Source organism: Haemorhous mexicanus, chromosome 4 (assembly GCF_027477595.1).
Source record: "Haemorhous mexicanus isolate bHaeMex1 chromosome 4, bHaeMex1.pri, whole genome shotgun sequence".
NCBI lineage: Eukaryota > Metazoa > Chordata > Aves > Passeriformes > Fringillidae > Haemorhous > Haemorhous mexicanus.
The window spans coordinates 7024379-7040622 of record NC_082344.1 but is presented as its reverse complement, the minus strand read 5'-3'; the positions used below and the strand labels follow the sequence as shown (position 1 = coordinate 7040622).

Below are 16244 nucleotides of genomic sequence, written 5' to 3'. Positions count from 1 at the left end.
TTACAGGGCTTTGCTAGCTAATTAGGGAATTTCAGTAATCTATTTTTAATATGTACCATCTTCTGTTCTGTTTAGTGCAGCCTTAAGATAGACTTTTATCTTTACTGCTGTGCACAGATCATCCGAAAATATAAGTTCTCTGCTACATGACAACTTATAATGAGCCTTAATGAAGCTTGGGAACAGCTGTTAAAAACTCCAGTTGAAGAGGTTTGCCCTAGCAGAAGTAGCTTGTAGTGCTTTTTCCTCTTACAGCACTGTTGAGTCATCTCCTACTGTACACAGAATGAGAAAAATCAAAAATGAAACACCAAAGCTGCTTAATCCTTTTTTCCCAGACATTTTATTTTAATCAGAGTTTTAATAAGTACATTATGAACCATCATCTCTTAAGCCTTTCACCTTTTTAATTATATTACTGCTCTGAACATCGACAAAAGCAAATGTTATTATGCAAATTTTGCTCCAAATTCGTGTCCTTACCGAGAGCATAAGAGAGTTCAAACACCATCTTTAATTATACTATAGCTAAATGAGCTGCAAATCATTAAAAATTACAGTAAGCTCTCATGATTTTACGTGTTCCCTAAGCTAGAAAACAAAAGATTATATATTTTGAGTAGAATAAAGGATTTTGAGAGCTCTGACTGTCAAACATGATTGAAACAAACAAGTTCCCTTTCTTTGTAGCATTTGTCTTAGCTCTTTGACCTTTAAATGCTTAGACACTAAACTATCTGGCATAAAGAACACTCAGTGCTTTTGCATTGCTTTTCTCTGTAGAAGGATGTGTAGATTTCCTGAAGCTCCTTCAATTTACTTTTTAAATACCATTTGCCAGTCATTCATTTAGAACATATGGGAGCAGTTCACTTTCATGTGTCAAATCCAAAGCATACTGCATGAAATATGAGGGTCTTTTTTTTTTCTCCCTCCAGTATCCTTGTTACCTGGTTTTGTTTCTGTAGCACCTATGGGCTTAATTCCCACTCTGCATGGCATGGAACAGCTGCAAAAAAAAACAAGCAGAGATCAAAAGCACATCATTTACTCTAGAGCCTGGCTAAGAACTCAGGAGGAAAAGGAAATAGATGATTGCACTGAACCTGATAAGCAGAATCCACAAAACACCTAGACTTTTTTTCTTCTTTTTCCCTCAGTCAATATTTTCAAATAGAAATTTCAAAAAGCCAGGACTTGTTGATGTTGCCAATGTTTTGAATGATTCATACCAACAGGGCCAAAACCAAAACATATGCATTGGGCTTCACCTCATTAGTTAATGTATCTGAGCATTGAATATTTCTTTATGAAATTCTCAGTTGTTTTGTAGGAAAACTGCAAGAGACAGAGGATTCTTCCTCATTCCGTAAAGATTGAGTATTGTATTTGTGGGGTGCCCCGTGGCAGGAAGGAACAATGAATCTGACTCCATGTTCTCAGAAGGCTCATTTATTATTTTATGATACTATATTATATTAGAGAATACTGTACTAAACTATACTAAAGAATACAGAAAGGAGACTTAGAGAAGGCTAAAAGATAATAATGAAAACTCCTGACTCTCTCCAGAGTCCAAACACAGCTTGGCCCTGATTGGCCAATGAGTTTAAACAATTCACATGAAACCAATGGAACACTCACCTGTGGGTAAACAATCTCCAAACACATTCCACATGTGAGCACAACACAGGAGAAACAAATGAGATAAGAACTTGTTTTCCTTTTTCTCTGAGGCTTCTCAGCTTCCCAGGAGAAAATCCTGGGTGAAGGCATTTTTCAGAGAATGTGAATGTGACAGTTGAGCAAGTCTAGACACCCTGGACCAGGGAAGTTTCACTTTCAACTGCAATGGCATTGGAATTTGTTCTTTCCTGCACCAGTTCTGAACTCCAGTGCAATTTGACTGGCTTGCACAAAGACTAGGAACTTGTTTGGTTGTGGAAAAAGCATTATTTGCAGAGTTTGAAAAAGTTTCAGTCTCATGAATTTTCATGCCAGTTACACCAGTGTTTTATTTTGATGATGGTTTGGAGGACACTACACAATTATCACAATTCCATGGACAAATAACAAAGACATAACTGGAAAGAAATGGATTTGTACAATCTAGACCTGAGCTTATACACTTTCCAAATTGTGATTGTCCTAGAACACTGCTCTTCTAAGCTCTCTGCAAAAAAATAAAAATACACTACATCTAATAACTCTGCAAAAGAAAAATAAACACTAAGACCCTGACTCTTAGTTATAAGGAGCTTATCTGGAGCAGTTGCACTGAAAAGAGTGTAAAGCATCATTATCATAATGTATGATAAGAAGTGCAGTAACAGTGAAATTTTGGAACAGCGCAGGAAAGGGACATATTTTAATTCAGAAGTCATTCACAAGGAAGCTTCTCATGCATGAGAAATGGCTACAAAAATACTTCTCACAATTTGGAGAAAAGTCTTTACACACAATAACAGGGCAAGAGTATAAGTCAGCCCCCCAAAAATGGCATTAAAAGCTCAGAAGCTGCTTCAGGAGGAAAAGAAAAAGAAAAAGGAGAAAGATCTTCCCAGTTTCACTTAGTTATAAACCTTGTCTCAAAGCATGACAGTTTTCTCAGGTCTGTCAGGCCATTTATCTAAGATAATACCTGGTGCCTTTAAAAATTATTTATTAAATAATTTTTAGTTACTCTAAAGAAAATTCAACTTTTTGCATCATAAGGAAATAAAGAAAAAAGAGAGGCAAGAGAAAGCTACTGGTTCCCAGCCTATTTTGCATAACTGCTCTCTTTTTCCTTGAGATATGTAGAAAGGTGTTTTGGATATCTTGATATACACCTCGAGTTTTGGGAGAGGGAAGGGCAGTGGAGGCTGGAAGAACACAAGAGAACAAAGAAGGAATTTTCTGATTAGATATAGCTTATCTGGAGATAATTTCTAATTCATTTTTTTCATAGTTTTTAAAGGGAAGTAAAGGTAGCTACCCCAACTGCCAGTTTTTTCAGAAGCCATAAGTAAAATCTGGCTGAAGTATGGAAACAAGGTAATAATCTCTGACACCAAGTACTCCTTGCCACATGAATATCAGCTGCAGAACAGAGAATAGATATCCTGGCAAGCCCAGGTCTATAGAACTCTACATTATTTTGCAATTTAAATTATTTCAAATTAATCTTCTCATTCAAAACTCTTTCACAAATGAACTGTTGCGTAAACTCATAGCTTGCAGGGAGAAAATATCAAAAATTTCAGCCTTCTGCTTCTAGTCTAGATCTGTAAAAGACATAATTTTGAAAGACAACCTGTACACCTAAGGTAACCTCCTGCCCCAGGAATTCCACTGGCATTTTTCCATTATTTCCAGAGGAAAGGGCTTGTCTCACTCTTTTATTCAGTTTTTTGTCAGCTATCATAACTGTGCATTTGGTAATTTGTCTCTCTTAAATCAAAAGGCATCAATGAATTGGCTGGTGCTTTCCCATTGCATTTTCTGTTTATTAAAGTATTAATAGCAATTACCAGAAAAAAAAGGTCACCTATCATCTTTTACAAAATGTGGCTGCAATACTATCAAGCCACATATGTACAAATAGCCATAAATACTACACACAAGCAAAGTTAATTGGGAGTCTATTAAACTTGTACTTAATGAATTAGGAGTCTATAAAACTTGTACTTCTGTTATTCCCCAGAACTCTGTGCACTATGTATAGGCACTCCTCTCTTTCTGATAAATGCTTGCTTAGCATGCACCCTTGCAATGGCTTCTCAGACCTTTGCAGTGCCATAAAACATCTCTACATCTTTATTGTTTCTTTATTTTTTGGTTCTGCTCACATAAGACCAGGACCATTAGGTAGAGAAAGAATTTATCTCAACAGAGAGAGCAGCACATGAAATGTCCCAGCTCAAGACAGCAGAATACTTGCAGGGTGACAGGCAGTTATGTTTCCTCACCCATCACCACAGCAGTGTACAGAACTTTTATGTGACCTAAACTCATTTATTGATGGAAATCTGACCACTTTAAAAACTATTTAGGCCCACCAAAAAAATCTCTTAAGTGTGATTTATCTCTAACCTGATTTTGGTGGCCCTGATAAAAATATCAGCAATACTTTAAATTACAATTTTTCAAAGAACATATCACTTAAAGCAACAATGACAGATATGTTGTTATTTAAAATTAAAGAAATTATAATTACTTAGTAATAATGGGAATAAGCACCAAAAACATAACACAGTAGCTGTACAAACACTTAATCCTTCTCTTTTTATTTAATGATACTATTATTTTAAATTAAATATCTTTACATAATTCTGATAACAGTCACAGAGTAACCATGCTCTTAATCACCTTATGACTTGAGAAGAATCATAAAACATAGGCCTCCTGCTATTGATTCCCAAACATTTCCCTCTATAGGTTTTCCCACACAGATCCTAGTTCAATTTCAGGGGCTGTACCAAAGCCACCTCCAGAAACTAAAGAAATATTAATAAAACACAATCTGAACACTATTTGGATGCCCAGGATTTTCAAAAAAAGAGTTGGGCTTTAAAGCTCCAACACAGTTAGCAAATATTCCCTAAGGGAAGAATTATAAAAAGAAGTAAACTAAAAAATCTTGGCAAGTGAACCTGATTCTGCAGCATTCATTAACTGTGATACAGCAGTTACATGCCCCCAAACTCTAAACATGCTCTCTATGCAAATAACACAGGTTTAGCTTAAAATAATGAGCCAACTTAAACCTAAATGCACTTCCAGGGAATCAATTAGAGCTAAGCCATTGCTAAATGTGATCCATTGTACACCACTGGCTTAAAATGGGCTGTTTTATATGCCTAAAATTCTGATTTCATGCTGACATTTTGCCAAGCAACCAACTGAAAAAATTGAAATAGTCTTTAATGAAAGTTTCAGTCAAACTATATTCTTCATCAAAACATGTTTGTGCCAACCAATAAACAGAGAGACACCAGCCTCACAAATTCAAGGTACAGCTACTCAGAGCTATTGTCAAAACACCAAAGAATTGTGAATTTAAAACCATGGCCTCATAAGGAGCCTTTTCCTTGAGAGAGGGCATGCTGCCATATGCAGACATAAGACACAAAATGCCTGTCTGTTTTCTAGAACAGACCTTTTCTTCCAACCATAAATGTCAAAAATTTGTGTTTAACAAAATGCATTTTCATAGCTAAGCTTCATAAATTTGTAATGTGATAGAGAGCATTCTGTCAAAAATCTCCCAAATAGTTCTCTTGGCTGTGAGGTCTCAATGTACTATTAAAAGTAAAAGTGTGTGAGAAAGGAGGGGTCAAAATAGTGATAAAGAGCAAACACTTTGGGCTGAATCACTAAAGGATACTAGAGAGCATTTGCTTCACTGTATCAATTAGTAGAGATGGATATGCTAAGCATTGAAAACAAAATATTTTGGTAAAGCACTTTGGTACTTCTCCAACTTTTAAAAACTTTGCAAGAAGTGTAAACTTTTCATTTAACTTGCGCCCTTTAGCAGATAAAAGGTCAGAAGTGTGAACACACCTTAATTCCTCTGGCTAATGCACACCTGACTAAAAGATATCTCATCAAAGAAATCCTGTTTAAGGGAAATAGAACTAATTCTTTGAGCAGCAACGCAGAAAGACCTTTTTTTAAAAAAGAGAGAAATTCTTGCAGCTGCACACTTTCCTTTGTCAGCTGTCATTTCTCTGGTTACAGTTTGCAGATATCCCTTGGTTCCTCAAATGCTTAAGATGGGCTAAATTTCCCAAAGTAAAGGATGCAGGGTAATTTTTTGAATTCTGGTAGCAGTAAAGGGAAAAAGGCAAGGCATTCCCTATTGTACTGCTATAAAAACATGCTTCAATAAGTAGCTGCATGCTGTTGTTTTAGCACTCTTAATAAACTGTCATCAGCAGAGATAAAAAAAGATTAAGTTATGTGATTTCAAATTGTATTTTAGGTCATTTATTTTATTTGTTGTTACTGACTTTTATGTGCAACAGTGGCATACAAAGCAGTCATTTCTGTGATTTAGACACCTAGCCTTCTCATTTGCACTCTTCATAGTCCAAGAAAAAGCAAAAAAAACTTGCACACAATACTGACAGTTTCAATTCAGCAGAGCTGCAACACGACATCTCAATCTGTTGAGATATATCATGCAATTACCACTGTAGGCCACTTCAAAATTATCCTCCTTTCTTTCATAATGCCATGTGGGGAGGGAGACGTGCTGGCTCCTTAAGTTCTTGCACTTCCTCGCTCTAAAGATCTCCACTGAGTCAAAATATCTGTCAGTCTGCAGATTACATTGTCATCTACTTTCAACATACTCATTTCCACTGAGACAAAAATCAGTTTTTTTATTTTTTAAGCTGCCTTATACTTCAACAGAGATGCCAAAGTAGCAGCAAAATTAGACGTGATCCTCTCTACACAGCTAAGTTTTCTTTCTGCTAAATAAATCAGTTTCACTCTCTTCCAAAAGGGTCTTGCCACATTAGATTAGATTACATGTTTCCTCTGCCCTTTCTTCTGCATCTGCTATAACAAATCAAAGAAAACCAAAAAGTGACCTTAGAGAAACAGACCTGTTAACTAGACTTGATGAACTTTCCTAATATTAATGACTGCTGTGAAAACTCTTCACATACATTTTGTCAAAATTTTTGTCCTTCTAATACACAAAAGCACAAGACAACAACTGAAGTACATGGCATCCAGTCAGAAATTAACAGAGATCTTTCATTCCACCCTGCTGAATCCATGTCCTCTCAGCACACCTAGAGTCAAGGTGAGACCCAAACATACAGTTTTTAAAGAGGAAAAATAAAGCATAGTAGAAAAGGCAGCTTTACAAAATACCATAGATCAATTATATTGATCTCTCTCAAGTAAACATTGGGGAGCCATGAAGCTTCATGAAGAGATACAAATTAAAGAGAAGAACTATAAAGGGAAGCAAGTAAATAGCTGCTTTTCCCAATTTTTTTAGCTTCTTTTCAGCCTCTGTTAGGAAATGTAAATAGAAGGTGAATTTATATATTAATAGAAAGGGCATTTATAGATGTATTTATTCTGAGTAAAGCTTGACAGCAAAATCCACCTTGACAGACCAACACCTTGCTAGACCAGCACATTTTCTCTGTTGGATGAATTAGTTTCTGACTATCACCAGAAATGCTTGAAAGATCACATTTTTGATGGTACCTTCCATAGCAAGGCATGTATGTTAACCAGCCTCTGGATTATGATTTTGCTCATAGGAGTTCTGAAAATGCTCTTAAGCAGTATAAAAACTAAATTAAAACTAAAATCCCAACATTAAATAAATAGTTGACAGATGACACCATGGGCATGTTAAACAACCATATTGTAAGCATTCAAAACTTGGCAGATATGTAATGTGTCTGTAGTGCACAGAGGACCTCAGTACTGCTTAAGGAAAGAAGAATTAAAGAGCTGTCAGAGTGCCAAAAAAATGTCATTTTAGGCAGCAGATGTGTATCCTGTCAACAGCTACTTTCACACAACACAGTAAACCAATGGCAGGCCTACTTTTTGGTTTTGTTATTAGCAGATTACTGCAGGGGATGTAAAAAGAGAAACACATTCTTCTGTGACAACTGGAAAGAATAGCATGAGCATAAAAGAAAATGCAAAACTAGGTAACCCCTTGCTGGTGTTGCAAAGGCACCGTGCTGCAAAACAGATACTCAAAATCTGTTTTCTGTATTGCAGACAGAAAATAAATTATTAACAGCTTCGCTACGTGGGCTTCTAAGAGATTATTATGCAAAGTAAAATTTTCTCTCAGCACAGGTGTTTATCTTTGACATCTGCTGGTAGGTATTATTAAATCAAATTGGTGATTTGCAGTTCAGGAGACACCTACAGCAATGTAAGTCCAGAAGAGTCAAGTCCAATGTAATGCCAAGAATTCACCAACAAATACCAACACTTCCTCATTTGCTGTTTGCATGATCTGGAATTCACAAAGCCTTGGAGACTTTTAGCTAATGATCACAGTCTTTGATCTCCAGAAAATTATTATGGCATGTGTAAAAATGAGATTTGTAAGAATTCTCTTAAAAGGGAAATTAATTTTGTGATTATATCACATATTTTTTAAAAAATCAGAAAAAAGAAAACAAAAGAACAGTTTAAATTTCAACAAAATGAATTGATCTAAGTATTCATCATCCATATTCAGAACACCATGAAAGACATTGCTGAAGATAAAAGACAGTTCCATGAATGCATTTGCAGCCTGACACACATACTCATTTCAGCATATTGCACCATTAATTATTCCTTTATAAACTCTACTAAGATCATTTGTCACTCATTTGTGTTTCAAGCCTTCTGAAAGTGACAAATCTCCTACATTTCTAAGTACTATTGAAGGTACTTAAGAAAAAAGCAGCATTACTTTTTCAGGCTCTTTTATACATATCCCACAAAGCAAGAAGACTTTGTCACTGAGTAACTTGGTAAATTTGTGTTCAAATATTCCCAGTCTTGGTTGAAAGGCTCTTTCTTCTCTCAAGACATCATTACAATTAACATCATGATTTAATTCTAGTCTAAAATGTCACAAACCAAGGTATCTTCAATTCGGTGTACAAAGGATCACCTCACTCCTTGTTACAGAAGACAGAAAGCATTAAAGCTTCTGTGAAGTGTTTGGAGTCATTAATATCTGCTGATAGAACATAATTGACTCAACTGCTAAATGAAAGGCAGCTGTGGTGTCTTAGGAGGTGTCATGGACCATCAGATATTCCTGAAGTGTCTTCTGATTCCCAGCATTGCATCACTCAGTGTGAAACTCCCAGCTCCAGGGGAGGTGTATGGGTGTTCCCTCCTGAACCTGAGCAAATACAAACCATGGAAATTTGGTGTTTTGGTGGTCTTTGCTCACCTCTGGTGGACTGAGACTCAGACCTCAAAACTGCATCAAGTGGTGGGATCCAACAGGTGGTGACTATATCCCTTTGTACTCTTATGCCCTGCTTCTACCTCTCTTTGCCACAAAATTTACTGATAAATAAAAATCTGCACTACTGACTTTGCCATTTGCACCTTAATCTGGGCAGAGGCATCGCTGTAAGGATTTCAATAACTGGCTCATAACATTATTAAAACATTTGTTATCTGTGTAGCTCAAATCCTCCGGGAGTTTCCCCCCATCTCACTTATTTCTCTCTGTTCCAGCCAAGCATACAATTCTCAGACAATATCTGATTGTAAATATTCTATAATACGCCCCAGAAAAAAACAAAAGTAAAAAGCTGACCCATGTCCACCATATTTCATCTGAAAGAAAATTTTTTTGGGAAAATTTGTAAGATTTAAATTGAAGCATATCTATATGGTTCACTCAGAACTCTAGTTAAGGATTAGGAACATAACTTGACATTCCTGATTTGAAAAATACCATCCCCCTAAGAGCCTGAGAAACCTGCTCAGAGGAATTTGCTTCTATCTGTATCCTGGTTCTGGCCAGGATGGTTGGGAGGGTTTCAGTGGGAGCACTCACCTGGGGAATACCATTCCTAAACCATGATAGTCTAATCTTAATAACACAGTTTTTTTGTGGGGAAAGAGGTCACTGAGAAGGATTGCAATTAATTATTCTCTCCCTAAAGATGTTTCCAGCATCACTAATTCTATCCATGTTCCCACTGATTTCATACTCATTATAAAAATTCTCAATTTTTATTCTTCAGTGTAACTAGGAAAGAGATTGCCTGAGATCAGTGTCATTAGAAAGAGCCTGCTAGATTTGGTATCCTTTCCTTTCCTGCTAAATCACAAGCAGCAGCTTCAAGCTGAACAAACATGACTTGGTATTGTAATATCAGCAAAACCCCACCTGTCAAAAGGTTTGTGAGAGCTCCTACAAGTGGGCACTTCAAATAAAATAGTTGAAGTAGATTTCTACAGATTTTAGTACCATTTTTTTCCCTGGCATGCCCAGTACTCTTCTTGTGCAGAAGCTGTCCCCTCCTGCCATGTTTTTGTAAATGAGATTTTGCAGCACACCTTCCCTAGCCCTGCACTCTGGGGTGCACTGATCTTCCAGGCTCCTCAGCCAGGACCTCCTCTTCTGGTGCTGTGGTTTGGGCTATAAATTAATCATTACAGAGGCATATAGCACCTGAATCTAACATTAAACAAACCATGTGAAGGTTTTCAAAAACTACACTGTGCTTTAAATAGTACAAGAGATAATACAATAGTAAGGAGAGATAATACAAGTAAACAAAGCAACAAAACTCTTCCACACGTCCCTTATTTAATATCTGCTGGCAACTAACATGAAAAATCTAAAAGTAACCACATCCAGAAGTCATTTACCTACCCACCCTGCAGTAAAATCAACAGGACTTAGGTACATATGTGATTTTGAGAAGTTTATTATTGTCTTTTCATTCAAGCTGTCTTTAAACCACTCATAAAAACAGCAGCTCCTGAATTCTATCTGTACTGAAACCTGTAAAAGAAGTCAAACCTTCCAAAGCATTTTAGGCATCTGATTCCTACTGACTCAACAAGGGTTAGAAGCTTGTTTGACACAGAGCATGGGAACCTAGCTCCATTTAAACAGATGGTTTGTAGAACTCAATAAATAGAAATTTGCCATTTTAGAGGCTTGGAGAGATTTCATTACAATGAATTATATCTGAGAACCTTGATGAAAAAGGAAATGCCTCAGCTTTTTTTTTTTATGGCATTGCAGACCTACTTTTGGATTTTACAGAAAGACAAAAGTAAGATTGTGATGCATCTTTTTTAATATTTTATACCATGTGTTCTGTCTGAAGCTTTTGCATTTCCAGAGTATTGTATACATAGCCTTTAAGTGTAAAACTGGCCCTTTTGGATTTATATCCAAGAAAACTGTCTCAAAAGCTTAAAATTCGCCTCGATCATTAAATAAAAATTCAAAGTCACAATATTATCTGCACTCCAGAAACTATTTCAGTAATATTTAGGGTTACTGAAAATGAGAATTTTAATGGTATAAGAATTTTGCTGCAGTGTGAAGAATATATGGAGATGAAAATTTTTGCAACACGGGATAGCATTTTCATCAGAAAGTTGTATTTAATGGACTCAAGTCTGAAATACTGAAATCACATGAGATATCCTATTTTCATATTATTTGACATCAGACCTAATCACTTTGCTTGACTTGATAAATCTTATAGAATTACTGTCAAGCTATATTTGGCTGAGAGATCTGTTTATATGAATATGATTCGTAGTTTTGCTGCTAAGCAAAAAGATAAATCCATCTGCTCTCTTTCATCTCACCTTTTTATGAAAGCTTGCAAGATGAAGCCTGTGACTTTTTTTTTTTTAATCTTTCTTTGGCTGTTCCATTTTCAAATATCAAAGGAGGGTTTTTCAACAGCCTACTGAAGTTTCTTTCCACTGAGGTTATAAAGCATCATTAATTCTTTGCTGTAAAACTTACATATCCAAGATGGTCACAAATTCAAATGCTCACCAGCCTTCTGCTTCAACCAAAGTGCAAAGAAATGCCATGAGCCAGATTTGCTCTATTGAGTTACTTCACTGCAAAGGCCCTAATACTGAGAGCCCAAAAAGAAAGGCAGGAGCTTTCCCTTCCTTATGTCTTAATATTTTGAGTCTCCTAAATTTCTGGGGCCTGTCCTCCTCTGTGATATACTTTGTAATTTCTAGACCAACAAACTCTTCAAAATAAGGTTAAACCCATTTCATAGCAAGCAGAACCTGTGTAGTTTTCCTAGAGCACAGAGCTACTCACAGGAAAAAGAGATGCTAATGAGATACCCACCTCATCTGCAGCAGGGCGTGGCTTCCCAGAAACCAGATTAAGGACAGAAATAAAAGTAAACCAGAAATGTTCATGGGATTAGAGGAAAAGATCTTTGCCAAGCACAGGAACAGGCACTCAATAGAAGCTGCTCAACAGCAAACAGAGGAGTTGCTCTGTAGTTACAAGAGATTTACTAATGTTTACAGATCACAAAACAACATTATTGGTCATGCATTCTCCATCTTCCCTTGTCAGTCATCTGGTTCCAGCTGGGCAGACAATGCTCACTGGAAATTCCACCTTTGCTGCTCACTCAGGAGATCACTGACACAGTGACAGATTTCTTCTTGTGAAATTCTGTTACACATCACAGGTTAAAATTTATAATAATGCCTGGCAATAGGCTGCAGTTTATATTTTATATCATTTTCACAGAAGTTCCCCTGAATGGACAGAGGCTGATGTAGCAGTTCCTTCACTATATATACCTATATATATATTCTTTTCCTGTTTATTATTCATGAAATATTCAGCAGGAGCATAGGAGCATAGCCCCTGCAGAGAAGGAAACCAGGCCAGTTCTCATGGATCTCCCTCCTAGAAAATTTAGGCAACAGCAATTTTTAAATAGAGGGTTGGGGCTAAAGAGAAAATCTTTTATGACAACCCTAAAATCTTACAGAAACACCTTTTAGAGAAAACTAGGGGGTTGTGCATTCACCCCCATCTCTTCCTGTGATGTTCCTACATTCATAGTTTCTAGATTCAGCTATGGGGTGTACAACACTTGGGATTAAAATGGGAAGACATTTTTTTGTGTTTCAAGTACTTCAAAATGCAGCACCCAGGCTGTGGACATGGTAGGGTGCTAAGCAATCACTTTGGGGTTTTTGTTGGTAAGCAGATTTCTAGGCCTACTTAAGCCTCTACTTAAAATCTAGGTGTTGAGCTTCATAATTTTCTAGGAGTGAGAGCTCTCATAATTTTAAAGCCACTTCCGTTGAGATTGTTGGAATTTGTAAGAACAATAAGTGGACAAATAATGTGGACAAGTACACATTACTAGCCTAGAAACTGTTGGTCCATCAGTTTAGTAAGTAAATCTTTCCTCAAGAATACATATATATTTCCAAACTTGCCATATATCAGGGGAAACAAAATTATTGAAATCTTTCATTCATCTGCCTTTTGCCAGAGCTTTCACAAAGAAAGTTTATAAGCAGAAAAAAAAATTAGATTTAGTTCTTCTGGATGATAACAAAGATACATTACAGACAGATAGCACTTAGGACCAATAAAAATTAACCAGAACAGAGTTGGCTCTTCTCTTGACCTCTGCAAACCTGAGCAGGCTCTCAGCTGGACACAGTAGCTCCAAGAAATTTGCTCCCATTACTCTCCATCTTGTATTTCCATTAGTAGCTAAAAGAATGTATTCCTGACAGGGATCACTTGAAATACAGATTGTGGTGCTCAGAAGAACCATGGTGGACAGCCTGAGGTAACATCATGAACTAGAACTGTAGAGCAACACATATATTTATCCATGGGCTGTTAACTACCTGTTAGCCTTCAGGATAGTAAAAATTGTATTTGTATTTCTTCCTAAAACAAAACAGAACTCCTGCTGCTCTGTTATGGAATATCCAGTCAGGATTTTCCCACTCACTAGCTCAGGAGATTGGTCTTTGTGTGTGACACCTCCTTTGATCCTACCCTTGTCTGTGTGCCATGGCTCATCCAGAAGATAAATTAAGAGCCACATTTACTCACGTTCATTATTTTACCAAGTGACAAGTCTATTGGCCATATTAGTGATGTCACAGATATTCTTTTTATTTCAGTCATCTAGAGTGGCATTTGGAAAAGGGTATTTTCTACTTAAAATCAATATCTTCTCTAGCTGCAATAATATTTCTTCGTACTTAAAAATGTTACTCAGAATATAAAAGTCATTGATTACAAGCAGAAAATATACTTACCAGTTACCAAAGGAGAGTGGAAAAATAAAAAGTGCTCTCTAGTTCAAGTAGTTCCAGCTGGTGACACACCACTACTAATCAGCACATGTTTCAAAAGCACCAGGACCTTCTCAAGAAAATGCTTGGGTTCTCTTCTCCTTGAAGCACAAAGTGTGGCTTATTCTAGTGAAAACACAAACCCAGATTTCTAATTCTGCATTTCTCAGAGATATGCTTTCACAGCAACTGAGTCAGAATATACTGTTCTTGAATTATGGTGGTGAAAAAGCAACTTGGCTTTTTTTATGCAAGCTTTCCAGTCTACTAAACAGAATCTGAACAGATGAAGAGAGCGGATTTAAAGGATTAGAAATTTGTCCTTTCTTCTTTGGGCTGAAGATAAATTAATAAATTGTGTACTTGATTTTGATAGGTTGTGATTACCTAAGAATGGTGTTAGAAATTAGTATAGAGCAGAATATCAAAATATGGAAACAGCATTTATTCCTTTGTTTGTCCTTTTACCTCCAAGCCTGCTGCAACCACTTCAGCACTGGTTTATTTTCTCCAGTGTAGCTGGCTGCAAGGAAGTGCCATGGACTTATGTGGTACCTCTGGTCATGTACTCCTCATTTTCACATTCCCCAGCCATGAGTAGGGTGTGCTCCATAGAATATTATGGAAGAAGAAAAGTCCAAAAATGAGTTACATAGCTTAAATAAGCTTGACATAAGAAACAGCCAAATTGCCATATTCTTAGAGAGCTTGGCTTAAGGAACAATTTTCAGTGACATTATGATATCTATTATAGAAGTTAAATCACCTAATAATATGTACAATAATTTCTTAAATTATATCCTTCTACACTTACACAGTTTAGTTATTTAAGAAAGTAAAATAAACCCTTTCACAGATTTGTGTCCTCTTTGATAGCCTTGATATATGAGAAACAAATTCCAGCTCTCTTCTGAATGTTTCTTTCCTTTGAGTGTCTCTATAGTGTAATTTTAGGTACATTCCAGAGAGTCACTCAAGTTGTTTTGCAAGAAATGCATTTGTGTGGTTTTGGTATTAGTAAAAATATTCTGAAAAAATATTTAGGTACTGGTTTATTTGGCAAACCAGAGATAAAATTTGGCATGATTTTTTTAACATGACCCTTAAAACCAATAAATGTTTTGGCCATTTTCTCTTCCCAACAAATTCCTTCTTCCTTACCCTGACATTATACAGTCATTCAAGCAGACAGAGCTTCTAGGTAGCACTGTTAGTGAGTTATTTACATTCTAAAAGGATGTTTTGGAAAAATTCCAAATTCCAAGCAATTCTTACATGAAACTGAGTGTCATACCTTGGTCAATACTGAACTCCATTTGACAAAGAATACCTTGACCAGTATGACAACAAGGATTAATAATAAAGAACCTACAGGTTCATCCTTCCAAAATGTTTTCTTCTGTCTATTATGAATTTTTTTTTCACCACCTGTATGTGTTGCTCAGGTGACAAAGAAACACAGAAAATCAAAACTCCTACAAGAAAAAAGAAAGTCCAAATATATAAGGTGGCCAAAATAAATTTCATTTTTCCTTATTGAACTTTGAAAGCATGCATTAATGCAGCAAAAAAAAAATATTTTTTTCAAGAGATGGAATGCATTTTGCTATGTTTTGATTTGTTTTACAGTATGGAGACCAGTCACACTCATGGTTTCCTCTGTGAGAGGCTGGCAGACCGTCTGTTTACATCTGTATTCTTATTTTTTAATATAACTTTTTTATGCAGCTAGCAAGTGCCTTTTCTAATAGCATTTCATTCAAGAGGTGTGCTTGTACTTACAGCAACTTCTTGCACCATGAAACAATATAATACAACCACATAATCTTTATATGCATATTGAACAACTTAGGAATTTTTTTTTAAATTCACAATGTTATTGCACTGAATTTGTATTTGGAAAAGTTTCTGTAATTTGCTTATCTATATAATGCAGTAGCAAAACAATACCAATGGATAGTTCAGCAATAAAAACAAATATATAATACAGTAATAAAAATAAGTCAAGTGCTCTTTCATGTGCATCTAAAGACAAGGACAAAAAATTTGACTCTGCTCAAAACCAGCTTCAGGAAAGACAACTCAGCATTGCCTTATCCATATCAAAAGTGCAATGTCCTAGACCTAACAGCACCCTGTTTTTAGAATTCACACTATCTTTTTTATCTTCTTATGTAAGTTTTATTGACAATAGGTTCATCCCCTAGAATTATATCATCTTGTATTACCTAGCAATGATTTCTTTGAAAAAAAAAAGTGATCCTGCCAGATACAGAAGAAAACTATTCTGCCCCTTTAATAAAATCCCAGCATTATGTACAAATTTGAGACAGGAAAATATACAGGGTCCTTGAAAAAAGACAAAAAGCAGAAAATTAGTTGCATTAATCAGCAATCTATACTGA

General features: G+C 36.1%; 1 long non-coding RNA gene across 1 annotated transcript; it reads right to left on the bottom strand.

The window, feature by feature from the left end:
• Positions 1 to 330: 330 nt before the first annotated feature.
• On the bottom strand, positions 331 to 16237 carry LOC132326073 (uncharacterized). The gene is made up of 3 exons (XR_009486123.1): positions 14308 to 16237; positions 13804 to 13965; positions 331 to 1009 (listed from the first exon to the last, which is right to left on the bottom strand). It is a non-coding gene; the product is annotated as an uncharacterized LOC132326073 (long non-coding RNA).
• Positions 16238 to 16244: the final 7 nt, after the last annotated feature.